Source organism: Chiloscyllium plagiosum, unplaced genomic scaffold (genome assembly GCF_037043375.1).
Source record: "Chiloscyllium plagiosum isolate Xiang-an unplaced genomic scaffold, Cpla_swu_hap1 HiC_scaffold_14, whole genome shotgun sequence".
Classification (NCBI taxonomy): domain Eukaryota; kingdom Metazoa; phylum Chordata; class Chondrichthyes; order Orectolobiformes; family Hemiscylliidae; genus Chiloscyllium; species Chiloscyllium plagiosum.
This window is the reverse complement of record NW_028270152.1, coordinates 47,080,380-47,103,603: the sequence shown is the minus strand read 5'-3', so window position 1 is coordinate 47,103,603 and position 23,224 is coordinate 47,080,380. Positions and strand designations below refer to the sequence as shown.

General features: G+C 41.4%; 1 protein-coding gene and 1 pseudogene across 5 annotated transcripts in view; both read left to right on the top strand.

Annotated features, from left to right (window-relative positions):
* Window positions 1-23,224, top strand: part of magi1b (membrane associated guanylate kinase, WW and PDZ domain containing 1b) — a 462,351-nt gene that overhangs the window by 167,272 nt on the left and 271,855 nt on the right. The gene's annotated exons all lie outside the window — the stretch shown is intronic.
* LOC122559281 (U2 spliceosomal RNA) lies at window positions 21,557-21,727 on the top strand (annotated as a pseudogene).

The following is a 23,224-nucleotide window of genomic DNA, read 5'->3' as shown; positions in this document are numbered from 1 at the left end:
AAGAAGAGTTTACTTTACAGGAATTGGACATTGCTGACTTGTGGGACAGCCTACAGTCTCCCTGTTTTTGAGGCCAGCGTTGTTTCAGTTCCATGTAAACTTGATCTGTTTGGCTGATCGGTATCAACTACAGTATATTGCTGCCAGCAGAGAAAGAACTGTTGAGTTTTAATACAGTGTATTAATTTGGGAATTTGATAAAGACAAGATTGGATTTAAAACCATGCTTGATTTGAATGTTCTACAGATTTCAGCAGTGAGAGCTGATTTGAAATTAGGATTTCTACTTTTTTGAAAAAAAGCCATGCCTTTATGGGCAGCTAATAGAAGAAATAGTGTACCTCAATTCCATATAACTGAAAGAATTAAAATTCAGTGATCAAATGAGCCCAATCTGACAAATCCAATTCTGCAGTCTAATTTCTCTTTTGTTACCTGATTGATTGCACAGTTGAAAATTTGACATGGGACCTGTGTCTTTTTCAATTTGCATGGTTTTCAGTTGGTTCTAATAGCTCTTGATGGGATGGACATGGAATAATTATGTCACTCCGTCCATGAAGCTAGACCACTGCATTGGTCATCGTAAATATTGCACTGTATCATTTGCTGTGTGTTCAGCTCAGAGCCATTAGATTGGATTGAGGAAATTGCACATTATTTTGTTTTCACTGCAAGTGATTGGACAGAAAGAGCAAGAGCACCATGGTGACATAATTCGAATTGGAACTTGTTTTTCCAGCGTTATTGGCATTTCATGTCCAAAGGAGCATCTGGGGCAAATGACTAGAGTTCTTACGATGCCATTTTGATGAACCCATTAGTCCAGGCACTTGGGAATACATACCGAGGAATTTAGAGTAGGCAGTTCATGTGTCAGTCATGGTGTTATGCTAATTTATTTGCAGCTATGTTATTTTCACCTACCTTGCTGAACAGCCTAGAATAGTACTTGTCCTAGAAGATCCAGTTTTATACTGCAGCATTGTTGCTTGGACAGAAGTGCATACTGAGGATAACAGCTGGAGCAGAATGGTGACAGGTAGTGGTGACAGAATGAAGGCTGTTGTCCTGAGAGGGGTTGTTAAGACGGACCCCCGGGGTCCCGTCTTAGCGTGTTCTTTCGGAAGGAGAGACTCACACTGGCAACTATGGTTAGACGCAGACAGCCGTTTATTCACAGAATCTTAACTGGTACAACGAATCTACAAGCATGCATTCGTTGGAGAAGGCGTTCTCCCTTCTCGTTCAAACTTGACACAATTATACTTCGCGCTGCCTGGAGTCCCCGATCAGTTCGCCTTCCCCATTGGTCCATTCATCTGCGCGCGCTGGGGATCCGTCCTCCTATTGGCCGCATCGAAGTGCCTGTCCAGCTCCTGCTGTGCTTGACAATAGCTCAGCCATCCCCGGGAGCGGTTCCGATCCCGTATTCAATAGTTCATTGTTTCAAGGAATTACTATGCGTCTGACCGGCTAGCCATTTTCAATAGTTTCAGTTTAACTAAATTGACAATTACACTTATCAACTTTAGACTTAAATAGAGCCATTCACACTTAACAGGTTCCGATAGAGCAATTCACACTTGTCTAACAGTTACAGATTCCGATCGGTTTCTTTATTAATCCCGAGTTTCGATGGGACAATTGATACTGGCTGGTATTTACAGGCTCCAAGATTTAATTAGCATTATGCATATCCCTTACAAGCTCCAGCCAGGTAGTCATGCAATCGCCAGCAGCAGCTCGCTTGGCTGTTGTTAACCATTTCAGGGCTGGAACTAGAAGTGTCTGTTGCAGAACTAGTGTCACCCTCCCTAGCCCTACATTAAACACCCCAGTGAAATCTCCCCAACAGGGTCTAATAGGTTCCAGTTCTTGGAGCCACTGTCACTCCCCTCTGGGAAAACACTGCAGCCATATTTGTTTTCTGTAAAAGACTGATGATGGGATTGCTGTGAGATCACACAAGCCTCTTTGACCAATGCTGTCCGCAGCCACCATAGCAGCCACACGAGACTATGTGGTGTCAGTCAGCACTTGTGTGAGAACAAGCTGAGTTTGCATGATTTCAGTTTGATCTTTCACTGCAGCACTCAGATGGTGTTTTTCACATGGGGTTGGTCATCACTTCAACACTGGAAGAAATGGCTTTCATGCTCTAAACAAGGTTGTAGCTTGTCTTGTCTATGCGTCTAGAAAATGATAAAGGCTTTCTGGCAAGATTGTCAAAGCACCGAGTATTTTGTTGTATGCGTATAACAACTTGGTATTTAAAACGTCACTCCTCATTTAAACCCTATTGTGTCGAACAGGTGCACTGTCTCATGCACTACTGGGGGGAGACAGGCACTCCCCCAGAACCCTATCCCCTGCCCTTGCTGCCTAATATCTCTCCATGCTGATCTTCTAAGTATGGAGTGTTAATATCTGAGCTGGTGGCTAGATGTATCAGAGAGAGTCGTTGTGTTTCTTTGTATCAGGGTCAGTTTCTTCCTCGAACACCTATTGTGGCAAGGGGAGAGGGGAATGCAGATGTGCATGCCTATAACATCAGCAGCCTGTGGGATATCGGTAAGTGGGATATGAGGAGGAAGATTTGCTATGAGCAAACTATCACCATCACAGGTGAGGGTGAGGGCATTCAGTCATTCCTGTCGTAGAATCCTACAGTTTGAAAGGAGGCCATTTGGGCCATTAAGTCTGCACCAACCCTCCAAAGGGCAACCCACCCAGACCAACCCTCTCTATCCTTTCCCTGTAACCTTGCATTTCCCATGACTAACTCACCTAGCCTGCACTTCTGGATACTATGGGCAATTTAGCATGGCCAATCCACCTAACCTTTATATGTTTGGGCTGTGGGAGGACACCGGAGCACCCGGACGAAACACACACAGACACGGGGAGAATGTGCAAACTCCACACAGGCAGTTGCCCAAGTCTGCAATCGAACCTGGGCCCCCGGCACTGTGAGGCAACAGTGCTAACCGATGAGTCACCGTGCTACTGCTGTCCTTTAGCTCCTGCCAACTTCCTGAATTTTTGCATTAACCTTGTCATGTTAGAACGAATGCAGTGTCTGAGTGTGATGCAAGGTGTTTGGTGAGGCTGTAATGGTAGATAATTGGCAGTGAATGTAATCTGCCAAATATGGATGCAGGTTTCCAACAGTGCTAGGTGTGTGAGGGTGAGGCATATATCTTTAATAGCTAGGTAAGTGTTGCCTTGACTTCTCATGAACTCATTTGATTTCCTGCATTGTGTACAGACCATAGGAGCTAGACTACTTCTTTTCTTAAAGGTAGTCTTCAAAGCCACCCCGTACCTTCCTGGGTAGAGAATCTCTCTTCCTGTCCATTACGATTCTCCTTTATACCCACTCTCCATGTAGGTCAGGCTCTCTTCCCCAGCTATGTCAGAACCTGCTATAGTCAAAATGCAGGTGGCTTTTACAAAGATGTAGGTGAGCGTTATGCAGAGCAGGCTAGATTTAAATGCTGCTGCTCTCACATGATGCTAACTCAGTTAATGAGGTGCGGAGCCACTCATACAGTAGGTTTCATACTGGGCTGCATGCTGCTAGAATTTAAATGAGCAGGCAGCATGAAGTTTGTGTGCAGCCTGCATTGGAAGAAATGTGTGGATTAATCCCACATTGTGATCATTGTGGGACTACCTATTTTACTCTCCAGGTGTCTGAGCTATTGGGGGTGCTAATATAACTCAAGTCATCTTGAAGTACCTGGGTGAAGGTTGTTTAAAATTCTGAAACTGATGGTTTTTCTATGGGAGACTGACAGGCTTTAGATATTTTTTAAATTAACCTATTCAGGCATATTATGACAACCTTCTGGAGCAGATTGGACTTGAACCCCTAACCCTTTTGGCCACTTCAACATAAGAGAACCCCCAATCCCCAATCATTCTTTAGATTTGAGCAAAGCTTGCAATGATTTTTTGGTGAAGACTGGCTTGTGTGCGCACTCTGGTAGACTGTACAGAGGAATACGTCTAAAGCTGATGTGGACGTTTCAATATCTGTTGAGTGTTTTGTCGTCTTTTAACTAATGCAAGCAGAAAACAAACCATGAGTCACCAGATCAAAGAAATTTGCTATATCAATCTCTGTCCTTTATTCTTTGTGGTGGTCTCTTATTGCAGTTATAATTTGTTTTTATATTGACCTTAGATTAATTCAGGTTCTGAAAGGCCTGTGCAAGTGGTTCCTGGCATTTGCATTGCAAAATGTGGTTCCTTAATCTTTGCAGCAGTGAGTCGAGTCCGCGTTCCAGGACCTTTGAGCTATCGCGAGATTTATTAATGTAAATGCTGGGAATTGCCCCAAGGACATCAATCTCCCAGAATCTGAATTAAAGCCAGGTTCAAATAATGTAGGCCCATAAATGATTGGAACTGTTGAGGTGTTGTGGGTGTGGGGCTGCACAACATGATGTTAAAATACTGAGGCAAAGACTTCACGAGAATTAAATTGACATAATTTGGAGATGCTGGTGTTGGACTGGGGTGTTCAAAGTTAAAAATCACACACCACCAGGTTATAGTCCAACAGGTTTAATTGGAAGCACTAGCTTTAAAGCAAAATTTATTGTTATAAATTCTGTGTCTTACATTTGTGTACTCCACAACCATCTGATGAAGGAGCAGCGCTCTGAAAGCTAGTGCTGGTGTTGTGTGATTTTTAAATTGACATAGGGAGTCTATATTCCTATAATTCTCCTTTGTACCTTCTTCTCTTTGCTCTTGTTTCTCTCAGGTTAGAATTGACACCAAACAAAACTAACTCGAGCTGCCACAGCTAGTAATGAAGTTGCACCTGCTGAAACCAGGCATATCTAAGCACACCCTACAAAGTGGTTGTGCATTGCCTGTGCTGCTGTTTCTCACCCAGGCAGAACTGTGTGATTAGCTTAGCAGACAGCAAATCAACTCACAGGGCCGACGGCATCCAATCATTACACTGAGAATAGATCGTGAGAAAAGTTCAGTTGTGGGACAAAAGCACTCACTTCAACTGTTTGTGAAAGGAAAGAGCATGAAATTATTTCCCTTTCCATCTGCCATTGGCCCATTGTATGATTTGCCGAGCTAATTAGAGTCATTTGTTTTATCTCCGCAAGGCCCAAACACCTCAAATGTAATTAGGCTTCAGTAACCAAATGTTTAATGTGGAGATAGCAGATGGCAGCCTGTCGTTTTCATAGTAAAATATAGTCAGTCAGACATTTCAGCAGAAACTGTGGGTAGGAATTTCCTGTTTGGGTTTCTGAACTTTATGGTTAGGCTCAATATGGGTAAGGAACTTGCACTGTGAGGAAACACTCATTCTGTAATTTTTCCTGCAGTGACCAATTCATGACCCACCATTGAGTTAGAAATGATAGACTGATTCAAGAAGCTGGAGAGTCCAGCGAAGGCTTTTCAGCATGAACGATGGCTATTCCTTCCCTTCCATTCTTTTTAATGGTTAACTTTTATAGCCAGGTCACCACTGAGAGATGGTGGCCTCCTTCGGCCAGTCGGCTGTTACAGCATTCGGGTAGGCAAAGAAGGTCTCCAGCCTGCTTGGAGTGTAATGTCACATCTCAGTCTGTCCCCCATTGCCCTGCTGGTACCCGGAGATATTGATAACCAACCTGTTCAGATACACAGTGATACAGTTCTGGAACAGGCAGGATTTGAACCTGTATCTTCTGGTTCACTAGTAGGGATAGCACCACAAGACCCTCTGCTGATACCAGAAGGTCAACTGGAAAATCCAATTCTGCTTTCTTTTTGGCCTTGATGAGCTGTTGATTACCTTAATTGGCTATTGCTGCATGTGGATGTGTAGCCACATGTCCACCCCCATCCTGCCTCCAGATTAATATCTGTCGAGCTGGGGTTCCAGTCTGCTGGTGCTGTGTACACTGCCAGGTGGCCTTCAATCCTGGTTCCAGCAAGCTTTAATCATCAAAATTGTGTTTTGGGTCAGCCGTTGTGTTCTGTAGATAGTTTTATTCAAATTTGAACATTTTTGTTTGTTTTTTCCTTAAAAGGTTTGCTAAATTCTACTCCCCAGTGACATTTTTTTTTGACATGATCTGCTTCCCAGGACTTTTAATAGACTCTGCCTGGATCCAGTAGAGGATTCCAAGAGAGGTAGCCGCAATGGGCGAATTATGATCAATTTGTTAAATTCAAAACGGAGTCCAGAAGCTTGCAGGGTTCCAAAGCAGACAATGAGGTGTTGTTGTTCGTGAGCTGAGTGTTGAGTTCAATAGTTTTAGGGCCTGAGCACCTTGTCCCATTTACCCCCATACACCGGGCCTTGTCATCATATGGGTTGCTACCACAAGCAGCAACCCATTGTCAGCCACTAATGATCCCCATTATCAGCTGTTCATTCTCTATGGCGAACCTTCACTCAGTCCTTTGTCTGCCTACCTGCTGTTCTCTGTCTCTGGGCTCCATTTTCACCCACAGTTTACTCTTACCCCCTCCCTCTTCACCCCTTTTCTAGCATCTATACCAAACTTACCTTGCTGCAATCAGGTCTGAAGAAGGGTCATTAAACCCGAAATGTTACCTCTGCTTCCTTTCCACAAATGCTGCCAGACCTGCTGAAATTTTCCAGCAATGCCTGATTTTCTTTCTGATTTCTAGCACCTGCAGTTCATTTGGTGGTTTTTCTTTTCTGTTAAACCTGGAGGCACTGTGATATGAATGTGATATAAGCAATCAGTCATCTAAGGTCAGTTGTTGTTATGCTGGCGATCAGCAACAACTACACATGACCTAATTAAACAAACAGGCATATTACAATTTTCCCTGCTTTAGGGAATACAGAAATGCTTGAATTGCTGTGCTTGTCAGAGAAGTAATATTGAACAGAAATCCACTCCATGCATACGTTAATACTTATAAAGAAAGCAACCTCTCAAGCCACTAAACTTGGACAAATATTAAAGAGGTCATTCATAGAAATGGCATAGAGTGACTTAATGTCTTAAATGAATTGATAAAGGTTTTTACTCTTTCCTTTTCAACAGCAGCCTTGAGGAATTAAGAGTTTTATCAGTCACCTTTTTCAAGTTGCTGTTAAACAATTTTGTTTCCACATAGTTAAAAATCACACAACACAAGGTTATAGTCCAACAGGTTTAATTGGAAGCACACTAGCTTTCGGAGCGACGCTCCTTCATCAGGTAATAGTGGAGGGCTCAATCCTAACACATAGAATTTATAGCAAAAATTTACAGTGTGATGTAACTGAAATTATACATCGAAAAATTGATTGTCTGTTAAGTCTTTCATCTGTTTGAATACCATGATAGTTTCACTTCTTTCATGTGTAAATCACAAAACCTTTTTTAAGAAAGTTGCATCCTCAGGTTAGCTGTAAACAATGGTGATAGCTAGACAATACGTTGAAGGTGTTAGCCCCCTGTGTTCTCTGTCTATGCCATGATGTTTCGATTGATTCTAATCTAAAAAGTGAGATAACGGAGTTTTACATAAATTCCTGCAGTTTTTGAGCTCAGAGTTCTACATGAATGCATGCAGTTTTTGAGCAAAGTACAATGTAACCCTGAAAGTACAAATTCACCCCACAAAATATATGTGTGCATGTGGGTCTTTGTCTGTCTGTGTGTGTGTGTCTGTCTGGGGTGGGGGTTGTGAGTGTGAGAAAGTGTGTGTGTGTGTGTGTGTGTGTGTACAAATTCACCCCACAAAATATGTGTGTGCATGTGGGCCTTTGTCTGTTTGAGTGTGTGTGTGTGTGTGTCTGTCTGTCTGTCTGTCTGGGGTGGGGGTCGTGAGTGTGAGAAAGTGTGTGTGTGGAAGTCTGTGGAAGACACTCTACACTCACCACACACACACACTTTCTCACACTCACGACTCCCACCCCAGACAGACACGCACACACAGACAGACAGACAAAGACCCACATGCGCACACATATATTTTGTGGGGTGAATTTGTACTTGCAGGGTTACATTGTACTTTGCTCAAAAACTGCATGCATTCATGTAAAACTCCGTTATCTCACTTTTTAGATTAGAATCAATCTAAACATCATGGCATAGACAGAGAACACAGGGGGCTAACACCTTCAACGTATTGTCTAGCTATCACCATTGTTTACAGCTAACCTGAGGATGCAACTTTCTTAAAAAAGGTTTTGTGATTTACACATGAAAGAAGTGAAACTATCATGGTATTCAACAGATGAAAGACTTAACAGACAATCAATTTTTCAACGTTTAATTTCAGTTGCATCACCCTGTAAATTTTTGCGATAAATTCTATGTGTTAGGATTGAGCCCTCTACTATTACTTGATGAAGGAGCGACGCTTCGAAAGCTAGCGTGCTTTCAATTAAACCTGTTGGACTATAACCTGGTGATGTGTGATTTTTAACTTTGTGCACCCCAGTCCAACACTGGCATCTCCAAGTCATTGTTTCCACATCAAAGTCATACACCAAGGTGCCTGAAAAAATATTCTGAAACTTAATTTTGAAAACTTGATGGCTACTGAGGAGTTATTGGATTAGTGACTTGTATTTGCCATATTCACCAGTCACACGAAATACCTCATTAGGCCAAACTTGTCGGTGACAACTCTCCTCATGTCACTCATAAGAATCCAAAATCTCATTTGGGCTAAGTATGATTTGCTTGGTTTCCATGTCAACAGCCCCCAGCCATTGTAATTCTACTCTTCTCCCCACTGCCTGCCTGTTTAATTATCTTTTCTCCTGATGATAGGATTTAACCTATCCTTCTGTATGTTGTCTAAGCAGCTTTATTTTATTTCCAAACATAATACCATTAAGTGCTATTGACTATCCAGTACCATCCAGTAACACAATTCCTGTCTGCTCCTAATTTGCCTTCCAATCCTGTTGACCTCTGACTTCCAAACAGGATATTTTAATTTGTTAAAGGCACTGCATGAACTGAAGTATTAAATTTTGAAAGTGGGAGAGAATAAGAGATTTTGAAAGAATGACATGGTTCCATATTGGTAGCACCTTTAGCTGTGAAGTGCAATGTCAAAATGTCAGTGAAGTATTTGAGAAGTGTACTCATAGTAATGTTGACAAATGATTATGGGCACAGGAAGCTCCCTCACAGAACAATGTGATAGTGATCAGTTGATCTGTTTTCTGATCAGTGATTAAGTGACACATATTGCCCTGCTTTTTGTCAAAACAGTGCCATAAATCTTTTATTTGTGGCTGATTGAGGTGGATCCCCATTTAGTGTTTCATCTGAAAGTATCATTGACAGTGCAGCATTTTGTCAGTATTGCACCAGAATGTAAACTTGGATTATATGCTGAAGTGCAACTTTAAAGCACAGCTGTCGCATGGCAAAGTTCTTGAATTTAGGGTAAAATGGTTGAAAGTGTGACACTGATGATGAAAGGCAGCAGACAGTAGACCAGATTTTTAATTCATTCACAGGATGAGGGCAATGCTGGCTAGGCCAACATTTATTACCCATCCCTAATTGTTCAGAGAGCAGTTAAGAGTAAAACACGTTGCTTTAGGTCTACAGTTATATTTCATTCAGACCAGGTAATGGCGTTGGTTTCCTTCTTTAAAGGACATCAGATGGGCTTTTCTTAGAATCATAGAATCCCTACAGTTTGGAAACAGGCCCTTAAGCCCAACAAGTCAACACTGACCCTCTGAAGAGTAACCCACACAGACCCATTTCTCTATCCTATATTTACCTGTGACTACCTCTGAAGAGTAACCTACACATCCCTCAACACTATGGGCAATTTAGCATGGCCAATTCACTTAAACTGCACATCTTTGGATTGCAGAAGGAAACCCACGCAGACGCAGGGAGAATATGCAAACTCCACACACACAGTCGCCCGAGGCTGGAATTGAACCCGGGTCCCTGGCGCTGTGAGGCAACAGTGCAAACCACTGAGCCACTGTGCCGCCCTAATTCTGAAAAATCGATAATCATTCAGTTCTTAATTCCAGATTTTTATAGAAAATTCGAATTCCACCATCTTAAAACCCAGGTCCCCAGAGCATTACCTGAGTCACTGGATTAACAGTCCAGTGATAACACCAGTAGACCATCACCACCCCTTAGAGAAAAAGGGCTGCATGAGTTAACAAAGTACCTCTATGATAAGAATACAGAACAGATATCACAGAACCGAATGAAGATCCATGGGATAGCATGGTGCCTAAGTGGTTAGCACTGCTTCCTCACAGCACCAGGGACCGGGGTTCGATTCCAGCCTCAGGTGACTATAGTGTGGAGTTTGCACATTGTCCCAGAGTCTGCATAGGTTTCCTCCAGGTGCTCCAGTTTCCTCCGGTCAAAGATGTGTAGGTTAGGTGAATTGGCCATGCTAAATTGCCCATAGTGTTCAGGGATGTGTAGGTTAGGTGCATTAGTCAGGGGTAATATAGAGTAATAGGGTAGGGGAATGGGTCTGAGTGGGTTACTCTTCAGAGGGTCGGTGTGGATTTGTTGGGCCTAATGGACTGTTTCCACATTGTAGCGAATCGATGATGAGCTACATGAGTACTTGTATCAAAATGTCCCTGTTATTGTTCAGACCCAAATAAGATCACAGTATTGGGCTACTATCTTCAGTCTCTGGTAGTAACTTTATAAATCATATTTAGCACGATGTTGTTGTTCTGTTGGATGGTGAACATGGTGGTTCCAGAAGTAAATTAAATTGAACCAGCCACCAACAGTCAGATGCGGCTGGTTTCTGAAGTGAATATTGCTCTGGTCATTCTGAAGAATATGCTACAACTCCTATCATTAGCATGGAATGGGGCCTGTTTCTTCAATGATGTATGTTTTCCCTGTTGCACAGCAACTAACTTTGTAACCTTTCTGAATGAGACTTCGAAGTTTGCTTCAATTTAAGTTTGGTTGTTTGCTTGGGCTGAGGTGTGGTTGATTCTCAACTGAGAGTTACACCCAACAGAAACTGTTTGGGGACTGCCTGAGCTGGTTTCTGTTTGAGTCATAAAACCAGGAGGACAGAACTGGCTGGGTTCTACTGCAATGGTAAAAATGTATTGATCTAAAATAACCTCACTCCCTCACTTCTCAGCTTGACCTTTCCAGTTGGAAACCTTTCTCATCTGACATTATTTACCAACCTGCTGGACGGATTGTTTACCGGGGAGTGTGGCTTTCATAGGTAAGGGATCAAAGTAAAAATACCTCTGATGAAAGTGAAGCCATATTTATGTTATATTAAAACTGTAGTTTCGGAAGTATGATGATTTGTACAAGTTATCTGGTTCTAAGGTAGAATTTAACAACTAAGTTTGAAGAAAAGAAAGAACTTCAAACAAAATAACACTTTGTCCCAACCAGTAGGAATAGGATGAGGAAACACCACGTTACCTGGTAATTAATTGAACTGTTTTGGTAATTTTCAGTGAACAAGTGTCGGACAAGATACCAGGCGATTACTGCTCCTTCTGTACTTGCATGAGATGTATAAAATCCTCTTGAATGACCATAAAACTTGTTTAAGTATCTCACTTGAAAAGTAATAAATATAAAGTTTGACACTTCTTCATTATTCAACAGAAGTATCAGCTTAGATTGGGTTCAAGTAATAGGGGAGAGTTTAGCCGACAATTGTTACATCCTGAGATGAACGTGCTATCTGTGCTTCATGTTGACACATATGTATTCATGTTAAATCTGTTACGTAAATGGGGAATAATTCTTCATTGAAAGTATATTCATTTCACTCACTCACTTTGTCAAGCAATTTACAAGCAGCTTAACTTGAGCCTTGGAGAATCATAATGCATGTGAGGAACTGATGAGCCTCTGATTTTTGAATCTGTAGTAATACAATTTTAACACCGTGCAGTGGATGAATTTTGAATGGATTACGTGTATGGAATGAGTTGCCAGAGGAAGTGGAGGAGGCTGATACAATTGCAACATTTAAAAGGCATCTGGGTGGGTATATGAATAAGGAAGGGTTTGGAGGGATATGGGCTGGGTGCTGGCAAGTGGGATTAGATTAGGTTGGGATATCTGGTTGGCATAGACAAGTTGGACTGAAGGGTCTGTTTCCGTGCTGTACATCTCTATGACTCAAATAATTCAGATTAATGATTTGCGCCACTTCTATATTAGTGATATGTAGTTGCTGGTAGACCATTCTTGAGGAGTTAATATTAATAAGTTTATCCTGACAGCAGAAGTGTAAAGGTAAATTTTTAATTTGTCACCCAGGTGTGAAGCTGGTATTGTTGACTGCCTGCTTACTGTTAAACAGTTCAATTTTCAATTCCATAGAAGGCATGTTAAAAGTCTACCCTGTAGACTATTTTATTTTTGATTCTACAATTCTACTAGTCAGATAAGAAAGCAAAATATTAACAATGTAAATTTGGTTCATGGATATCAGGTGAGCAGATGCTTTTTCAAAACTTACACGTTATTGATAAAATTGGTGAAAATACATTGGAAAATAAATCCAACATACATCAAATATCTTACCTTTCAGAGGAAGTTGCGGTGTATGGATAATGTCACACAGGCTACTGTGATGGAAAATTAGTTTAAACCACGACAAGGCAAATGGTAAAATTTGAATTCTATAAAAAAATCTTGTTAAAGTTGGTCCGTTGGTGACCATATAACTATTGTTGCTTGTTGTAAAAGTCATCTTCTTCACTTTAGAGAAGGATTTCTGCCTTTCCTGGTCAGTTCTACATGTGACTCCAGACCCACCGTAATGTGGTTGACTCTGAATTGACATTGGTCTATTGGGGATGGTCAATAAATTCTGGCCTAGCCAGCAATGCTCACATAATTATACATTGTACCCCTAGGTACCTTTCTACATTTACTTACAATATGTGTTTTTGTGTAAAACATTTTCTGGTGACACAGCCCTCAGGGTTTGAGAGGGGCTCCAACATCTTGGTGTACTGCAGCAGAAGGCCTGAATTTACATAGTTATTAGAATTTGATCTGAGATCTAGCTAGTGTAAACGCGATTTTGGATGTAGGACTGAATGGCAGTTGGCCTTATTATCAGACAGCACCAGTTTGGTGGTGGAAAGAGGAAAGCATTGTTTGATCTGCTGAAATTGTGAGGACTGAAGAAGATTTGAGATCTAATATTTAGCTGAGCAAAGAACACTGATTGTAGTATGCTGAAAGTTCAAACAAAAATTGTGGTGCAAGCAGTTCATTTGCAAAGCTTTTATCAATCAAGCCTATTAACCATTTATGTAAAATGCAGCAGTCGATTCAAACCAGACCTGCAATCTACTTCAACACTTTTACAGTCCTTTTTACATGTAATAGGTTTCAGTCTATGGTTCAATCTGTTTTATCTTCAGTACAGAAAGAAGCAATTATTAATGTCCTTTAGGGAGTGAAACTGCTGTCTTTCCCTGGTCTGGTTTACATGTGACTCCAGACCCACAGTGATGTGGTTGATACCTAACTGCCCTCTGGGGCGGGCAATAAATGCTGACCTGGCCAGTGGCACCCATAATTAATTATTTGTGTGTGTGTGTGTGTGTGTGTGTGTTTGGGGGGGGAGGGGAGGGGCTGTATTTGTGTGTGTGGGTGTGTATACCATCTTTACAGTAATGGTGGATACTTAATGGTATGGACATGTTGGGTGTTTTGTGATGTCAGTAATATCATTGTCTTATCTGTAGAATTTCAGTGATAAATATAGGTGGAAAGAATATTATTAATAACGAGTAAGTTCACTGACATTAATTAAAGTAGCAGTTAGGAAAGGACCAATTGGAAAACAATGAAATATGCAAAGGGGTGTGTTTGGAGATAAATTAATGAATGAACTGAAACATCTGCTCAGAAAGAAAAAGGTTTGGGAACAGTGAAAGGACAAAACAATTATGGAAAAAAAAGAATGATTGTGTGAGAAAACAGATTAGTAACTGAAAGGGCTTAAATTTTAAAGTAGTGAAACATAAATTTAAGATTTGCATGGAAGGAGACTAATATTCTGGTAGGGAGATTTGTTCGAGCTGCTTGGGAGCTCTAGGGGGAGGGAACCAGGGAGATGGTAAGGAAAGTGATCAATCTGGGATTGGTACAGGTGAGAAAAAAAGTGAGCCAAACAGTCAGAGGCAGGCAGGGACAAAGCAGAGGAATGATAAGTTAAACTGCATTTATTTCAATGCAAGAGGCCTAATAGGGAAGGCAGATAAACTCAGGGCATGGTTAGGAACGTGTAACTGGGATATCACAGCAATTACAGAAACATGGCTCAGGAATGGACAGGACTGGCAGCTTAATGTCCAGGATACAAATGCAACAGGAAGAATAGAAAGGGAGGCAAGAGAGAAGGGGTGTGGTGTTTTTGATAAGGGATAGCATTACAGCTGTACTGAGGGAGGATATTCCCGGAAATTGATCCAGGAAAGTTATTTGGGTGGAACTGAGAAATAAGAAAGGGATGATCACCTTATTGGGATTGTATTATAGACCCTCTAATAGCAAGAGGGAAATTGAGAAACAAATTTGTAAGGAGATCTCAGCTATCTGTAAGAATAATAGGGTGGTTATGGTAGGGGATTTTAACTTTCCAAACATAGACTAGCACTGCCATAGTGTGAAGGGTTTAGCTGGAGAGGAATTTGTTAAGTGTGTACAAGACAATTTTCTGATTCAGTATGTGGATGAACCTACTAGAGAAGGTGCAAAACTTGACCTACTCTTGGGAAATAAGGCAGGGCAGGGGACTGAGGTGTCAGTGGGGGAGCACTTTAGGGCCAACAACCATAATTCTATTAGTTTTAAAATAGTGATGGCAAAAGATAGAACAGATCTAAAAGTTGGAGTTCTAAATTGGAGAAAGGCAAATTTTGACGGAATTAGGCAAGAACTTAAAACTCTGACTTGGGGCAGATGTTCGCAGGTTAAGGGAAATGCTGGAAAATGAGAAGCTTTCAGAAATGAGATAATGAGAATCCAGAGAAAGTATATTCCTGTTAGGGTGCAAGGAAAGGCTGTTAGGTATAGGGAATGCTGGATGACTAAAGAAATTGAGGGTTTGCTTAAGAAACAGAAGGAAACATATGTCAGTTATAGACAGGATAGACTGAGTGAATTCTTAGAAGAGTATAAACGCAACAGGAGTATGCTTAAGAGGGAAATCAGGAAGGCAAAAAGGGGACATGAGATAGCTTTGGCAAATAGAGTTAGGGAGAATCCAAAGGGATTTTACAAATATATTAAGGACAAAAGGGGAACTGGGGAGAGAATAGGGCCCCTCAAAGATCAACAAGGCGGCCTTTGTGTGGAGCTGCAGGAGACGGGGAAAATACTAAATGAATATTTAGTATCAGTGTTGACTGTGGAAAAGGACATGGAAGATATAGAATGTAGGGAAATAGATTGTGACATCTTGAAAAATGTCCAGATTACAGAGGAAGAAGTACTGGATGTATTGAAATGCATGAAAGTGGATAAATCCCCAGGATCTGATCAGGTGTACCCTAGACCTCTGTGGAAAGCTAGGGAAATGACTGCTGGGCCTCTTACTGAGATATTTGTATCATCGACAGTCACAGGTGAGGTGCCGGAAGACTGGAGTTTGGCTAACGTGGTGCCACTATTTAAGAAAGGTGTTAAGGACAAGCCAGGGAATTATAAACCAGAGAGCCTGACCTTGGTGGTGGGCAAGTTGTTGGAGGGAATCCTGAGGGACAGGATGTACATGTGTTTAGAAATGCAAGAACTGATTAGGGATAGTCACCATGACTTTGTACGTGGGAAGTCATGTCTTACAAACTTGATTGAGTTTTTTTGAAGAAGTAACAAAGAGGATTGATGAGGGCAGAGTGGTGGACATGATCTATATCAACTCAGTAAGGCATTTTACAAGGTTCTTCATGAGAGAGTGGTTAGCAAGGGAAAATCTCATGGGATACAGGGAGGTCTAGCCATTTGGATACAGAACTGGCTCAAAGGTAGAAGACCTTTGGTGGTGGAGGGTTGTTTTTCAGACTGGAGGCCTGTGACCAGTGGAGTGCCACAAGGATCGGTGCTTGGTCCACTACTTTTCATCATTTATATAAATGATTTGGGTGTGAGCTTAAGAGGTACGGTTGCTAAGTTTGCAGGTGACACCAAAGTTGGAGGTGTAGCGGACAGCAAAGAAGGTTACCTTGGATTACAACGTGATTTTAATCAGATGAGCCAATGAACTGAGGAGTGGCAGATGGAGTTTAATTTAAATAAATGTGATGTGCTGCATTTTGGGAAAGCCAATCTTAACAAGACCTATACACCTCAAAGGTAAGGTCCTAGGGAGTGTCGCTGAACAAAGAGACCTTGTAGTGCAGGTTCATAGCTCCTTGAAAGTGGAGTCACAAATAGATAGGATAGTGAAAAAGGTATTTGGTATGCTTTCCTTTATTGGTCAGAATTTTGAGTACAGGAGTTGGGAGGTCATGTTGCGACTGTACAGGACATTGGTTAGGCCACTGTTGAAATATTGCGTGCAATTCTGGTCTCCTTCTTATTGGAAGGATGTTGTGAAACTTGAAAGGGTTCAGAAAAGATTTACAAGGATGTTGCCAGGGTTGGAGGATTTGACTTATAGGGAGAGGTTGAATAGACTGGGCTGATTTCCCTGGAGCATCAGAGGCTGAGGGGTGACCTTTTAGAGGTTTATAAAGTCATGAGGAGCCTGGAAAGGATATATAGACAAGGTATTTTCCCTGGGGTGGGGGAATCCAGTATTAGAGGGCATAGGTTTACGGTGAGGGGGAAAGATACATAAGAGAACTAAGGGAAACTTTTTCATGCAGAGGGTGCTGCATGTGTGGAATGGGCTGCCAGAGGAAGTGCTGGAGGCTGGTACAGTTGCAACATTTAAAAGGAACTTGGATGGGTATATGAACAGTAAGGGTTTGGAGGGATATGGGCTGGGTGCTGGCAGATGGGACTAGATTAGGTTGAGATAGCTGGTTGGCATGGACGAGTTGAACTGAAGGGTCTATTTCCATGCTGTTCACCTCAATATCTCTGTGACACTTAAATGAAGAAATATCCTAGTAATAGTCCCTGTCTCAAACCACTCGTTTTGTGAAAAGATTTTTTGCTTCTTTTACAAACTACTTTAATCTCTTAAATCTTTCCCCTCTTGTTCTTAGACCTTTCATAATTGGGGACATTTTCTCCCTATTTACTCTGCCCAGACTACTTATAATTTGAAATTCTTCCAACAGGTTTCCTTCTGGCCTTCACTTCTGCAAGGAATAAAGGCCCTGACCTCTCCAATCCATCTTCTTGTCTGAAATTTCTCATTCCTGGAGCTCTTTTTATAAATCTCTTTTGCAGTCTTTCTAATTCCTTCACACCCTTTATAAAACGTGGTGACCAGAGCAGAATACAATACTTATTGCTGGGACTGACATTTTACTGTTGAGTCAAATTGAGAACGCTAAGTGGATCATGTGACCTGTTCAGAATTTTGCCTGACAAGTTTTTGTGGCTCTCTTGTTAAAGGCTAATTCGGGTCCGGATTGTCATTTTCCGAAGAAGGTATGAGGTATTCCGCCTTGTTTCTTGTTAATAATTCCCAGGACAGACTGCAAGTCTTCAAGTTACAGGGAGTCACTGGAAATGTCAAATTTTGTTAATAGTCTACTTCAAGCTGCCTATTTAATTTCATTGTAGAATAGAGTTAAGGTTTTAAAAGGTAGTTACTCAACATTTACACCTGAATACATAGAATCATAAAATCTTTATGGTGTGAAAAGAGGCCATTTGGCCCATTGAGTCTGCGCCAACTCCTAAAAAGCTTCGTTCCAAACCCAGCCCCATACCTTATTTCTGTAACCCCCCCATGTCCTATGGTTAACCCACCCAACCTACACATCCCCAGACACTAGATGTCAATCCATCTATGCATCTTCAGACTGTGGGAGGAAACCAGAGCATCTGGTGGAAACCTACACAGGGAGAACATGCCAGCTCCACACAGACAGTCACCCGAAGCTGGAATTGAACCCAGGTCCCTGGTGCCATGAGGCAGCAGTGCTAACCACTTAGCCACTATTCTGTCTTTGTGATATAAGGCCCATGTGATTGACTTTGCCCTGGAGATGGGCTTTGAGAGGGGTAATAGGCCATAGAAAGCCATTGCAGTGTTGGTTTGCAAGGTTTTGTTCAAGATATCCCTGCACCTCACAGGCAGGTAAGGTTGCATGACCCTGGAGAGACAATAGCAGCCAATCTCTGTTGTCCACCACACAGAATGAAGGTGGAATATGTGCTCACTTTGACTCTATCTGACTTGTTGAGCAATTTTTCACATTTGTAGGAAGGTGGTAATGTTGTAGGTGTATTAGATTAGATTTTATTACTTACAGTGTGGAAACAGGCCCTTCGGCCCAACAAGTCCACCCCGACCCTCCGAAGAGCAACCCACCCAGACCCATTCCCCTACATTTACCCCTTCACCTAACACTATGGGCAATTTAGCATGGCCAATTCACCTGGCCTGCACATCTTTGGACTATGGGAGGAAACCAGAGCACCCGGAGGAAACCCACACAGACACGGGGAGAATGTGCAAACTCCACACAGACAGTCACCCGAGGCGGGAATTGAACCCGAGTCTCTGGCGCTGTGAGGCAGCAGTGCTAACCACTGTGCCACTGTGTCGCCCGTTGAATTGGCTTAGTTAGGGCTGCAGTTTTGAGAAGAGTAACTGGATCTGAATTGTTGGCTCTGCTTCCTCTCCACAGATGTTGGCAGACCTGCTGAATTTCACCAGCAGTTTCTGTTTTAGAATCTACCTGCCTCTGCCTTAAAATAGATGTAATGACCCCACCTCCACTGACTCTGAGACAAAGTTCCAAATTTGCACAACGTCTTGAGAGAAGAATAATTCTTCCATCTCTGTGCTAAAAGGGTGACCCTGAATTTTAAAACAATGTTCCCCCTAGTTCTGGACTGAACCACAAGAGGAAACATCCACATCCACCCTGTCAACACCATTCAGAATCCTCTATGCTTGAATCAAGTCACTCTACGCTGTTCTAAACTCCAGAACAAATGAAGGATATCCTTAAATGTGGAGCTGGACTGCTCAGGGATGAGTTCAGAAAGCCCTGGTTCTTAAAAATGGCAGAGGAAATTTGGAACAACACTGCATCCATCCCAACCCCTGAAAACTCTGCTGAAGTTAGGTCAATTCGAAATTTCAAAACTGGCGTTTTATTTTCTTTCAGAAAGCATATTGAGGGTCATGGAACTAAGATGATGCCAGAAACTTAAAGATCACTCATGATCAGAGGAACAGGCTTAAGAGGGTTATGGTCTCTTCTTGTTCTAATGTAATATACGGAACGTCCACTTAGTCTTCCAAAAATAATAAATGATCCCTGGTTTCTGATCATAAATATTGATCGAAAATGTTCACATTTCTAATGCGTTTTCTTTGGTAGAGAGCATCTGAGCTCCTACCAAGTTAATTCCTTTACATCTCATCGTTGTCTTTGTTTCTCAGTGTTGTTGTAAAGAAAGCAGATAGGTTATTGGTTGAGGTGTAACTCTTCTTCAGGAATAAAAATGTAAAAGTTTTTGAAAAGTTGACAAGGAACGCCAAAGAGTAGGAGGTAAGGAACTGTAATCCATTCCATTCTCCTTCCATTGAAATAGATGAAGTCAATGAACTGGTGTTTCTGTGATAAGTGTATCTATTCTCTTTTTGGTAGGTCCTCTCTCCTCTTTCAAAAGCAGGCCCTTGCTTATATTTCAGATCTTGCTTCTGATTCAGAGTTTGTGACGTTGATTGGTCTATCTATGTCTCTTATGTAAATGCTGGCAGTGCATAGAACCACTAGAGGTCTGATGGGAAATGGCAGTAAAGTCACTGGGCCAGTAACATCAAAATCGTTATTGTGCTGAGCTGAGAGATGTGAAGGCTAATAAAACACCTACGTTCACCCAACTGAAATCAGTTTGTTTATCACAGACCAAGGATCAAAACTGGTATGGCCCCCACCAGCTTGTGCAGGAGTTTAATAATTTTGTCAATTTTTATATGAGGGAAGAATTTGGTGTTGAGCATATTTTAAGTTTGGAATACATATCCCGCAATTTTTGCAACAGCAATCATTTCATAATAGCTATAAGGACTGACCCGGCTTAATTAAACTGCCATTGGGTACTATTTCCTTGTGCTTTAATAACACTGTATGACAACTGACAAATGACAATGAACAACCTTGCATAGACTTGCATAGACTTTGAAGGATGATTATCAAATTATAGATGAGTACCTTCTGGGAATATTTTTATTCATTCATGGAATGTGAATATCATTGGGCCAGTATTTATTTCCCATCCCTTGAGAAGGTGGTGGTGAACTGCTTCCTTGAACCAATGCAGTCCACTTGCTGCAAGTACACCCACAATGCCATTCGGGAGGGTGTTCCAGGTTTTTGACCCAAAAACACTGAAGGATTGGCAATGTATTTCTAAGTCAGGATATTGAGTAGCTTGGAGAAGTTTTAAAAGGGAACATTTAACAGTAAATACTAAGAAGTATTATCCTGAAATAATGTCAGCTGAAAGTTCACAAAATATCTTTCAGGGAATATCATAATAGTGAACACTAAATATTTTTGTTGTAATTTTATGCGAGTGTTAAATAGTGTTATTGTGACTATATTTTAAATACTTTGGTTTATTGTCACCAAAAGATTTTGTTTCTGGCTGTGTGGTTTCACTCAGGTCATCTGTTTGTGATGTTGATTCAGAAATAATTGTCACCAGCATAACATCCAGTCTGATGAGATCTTTCATTTCCATTCTGAGATGGCAGACAGTACCTTGGTTTGACATCTTATCTGCAAAACATCTTGCTTCCAAGCCATTGCCTGTTCTAATCAAAATGTTTGAAGTTTGCCAGGGAGTTTCTAGTGGAAATCCATACACAGTCCTCAACAACATGCCTAAAATCAGGAATAATCGTGGATGGAAATTGTGAATGCAAAGTCACCTCTCCTCCTCTTATAACATCATGTGTTGGTGTTGTAGTGGGAGATACTTCCTCTGCTATGCAATATTGATTGAAAACTGGTATTTCCTGTTCAAACACAGCAATTGCTAGAACCTCTTTGAAATATACATTCTTCATGTGTAAGCCAAGACATCTTGCTGCAAGCTATTTAGCCCTAGGGATATTCCAACTGAACTTGGCACTTCTCTCATAGGATGTCACACATACGCATCTTCCAGTTGGACCTCCAGATACCTCCATTCCCTTGACCAAACTTAGGAGGATTGCAGTTGAGTGTAATGGACATGCAGTTATGACAAGTGAAGTTCATGCAATGGCACTGATGATGTTAACTATGTTTATCTTGCTCGAATTCAACACTGATAAAATATAACAGAGGGTCGTGTGGTGCAGTGTCTCTCTCCCAACCTCTGGACTAGAAGGTCTGACTTCTATTTCCATCTGTCCTGGAGATGTGTAATAATATGTCCCAGCACGTTGATTAAATATTTGATTTGCTTTTCAGCCTTTCGATTAAGATCAAGTGTAGTATCAGTTCTTATCAGTTTAATATCTAATCTTTCACCTTATCTGTGGACAGTACCTTCAATTGATTTTTGGAGTACTCTGCGGTGTACTCTGACCACAGAAAGGCTGTTATGACACAGTTATGGTGCCTCTCCCTCTGGGCTAAATGGCTCGTGTTCAAGTTACACCTATGCTGGGGGTGTATCTAAACATGTCCGAACAGATTGGTTTGAAAATAATTTTTAAAACATATAACATGCTTTGTGGAAGTTCTTTAAAGTTAGATTGAATTGCTCCTCAAGTCAAATATATACCTACACTGTCACAAGTGCATTGGAACCTTTATTTGTCAATTTATTATTGAATGGTCAACTTAGAAAGGCTGTTTACTATTGGAAAGAAATCTGCTTCATACAAATGCATTTAAATAGGTATACAGTGGAGGCTCAATCTAGGTGCACTTTTCACGTATTTAATTAACTTGATTATGAAATAAACAGTGTTGACTCACACAGAAGATGACAAGTTCCGATGGACAAACATTGGCGTGTTGGAGTTGCTGACTATCTGCATCCCAATACATCATCGGGTTTGAAGTATCTGCAGTGTTTGCTTCACTGATTAAATGCAGCGATGTGCAGATTAGGTTGATTGGTCCACAGTGTCCAGGGAATTGCAGCTAGGTGGATAACATAAATGAGCAGTTACAGGGATAGAGTGGGGTCTGGGTTTGAGTGGGATGCTCTTTGGAAAGTCAGTGCAGACTCAATGGGTCCAATGCTCTCTTTTTTTTACACTATAGGAATTCAATAATTCTGTAATTTAGATATACCCTTCAGGTTTTCATTTTTAAAAAGATACATAACAACACTGCACATATAGCTCCAGCTCCAGCTCCAGTTCCAGATTCCCCACAGTTTCCCAGTTTCTTCTACCTCACACCCACAACCAGATCTTAATTGGTGCTCTTGCTCTGCTTAGGAGAGATTGATTGATGGAACGTGTTGCCCAGTGGCTTTATTATTCTTAGCAGTAGGCTGAATGTTTCTTCTTACGGCTTTTATATCGATAATACTGCTTCTAAGCTGCATTTTCGAACTGTTCACCATATAAAGAACTTCACTATTTATCATGTTTCATTATTTTTCTAAAATCTACTACCAAATTAAAGAAACAGGCAGGCAGTATTTGCCCTGTCTATGTGCTTATCTACCTGAAATCCTGAGTAAGCCTTGGTTCCTCACTGTCAATCCTGACACTTGAAGGATCAACTGATGACTGTGAAGATCACCAGTCAGGTTACGTCCAGAGTACTGCCTTGGAAGTACATCAATAAGCAAACCAGCACTGCAGGAGCAGTTAAGAGAAAGTGAAGACTGCAGGTGTGCTGGAGATCAGAGTAGAAGAGTGTGGTGCTGGAAGACCGCATCTGAGGATGCTGCCTGACCGGCTGTGCTTTTCCAACACCACACTCTGCAGGAGCAGTTGTCATTGTCTCCTATTTTGACACATTTTGTAAGTTCACTAAAGGTAATTTGAGAAGGAAAGCTGACATTGGATCGAGCTTTTTTTTGTTACTTTTTGAATAAAATCTTAAGATATCTTTCACTCAATGGTGAAAGATCAATCTCAATTGTAAAATTTGAGTAATAGA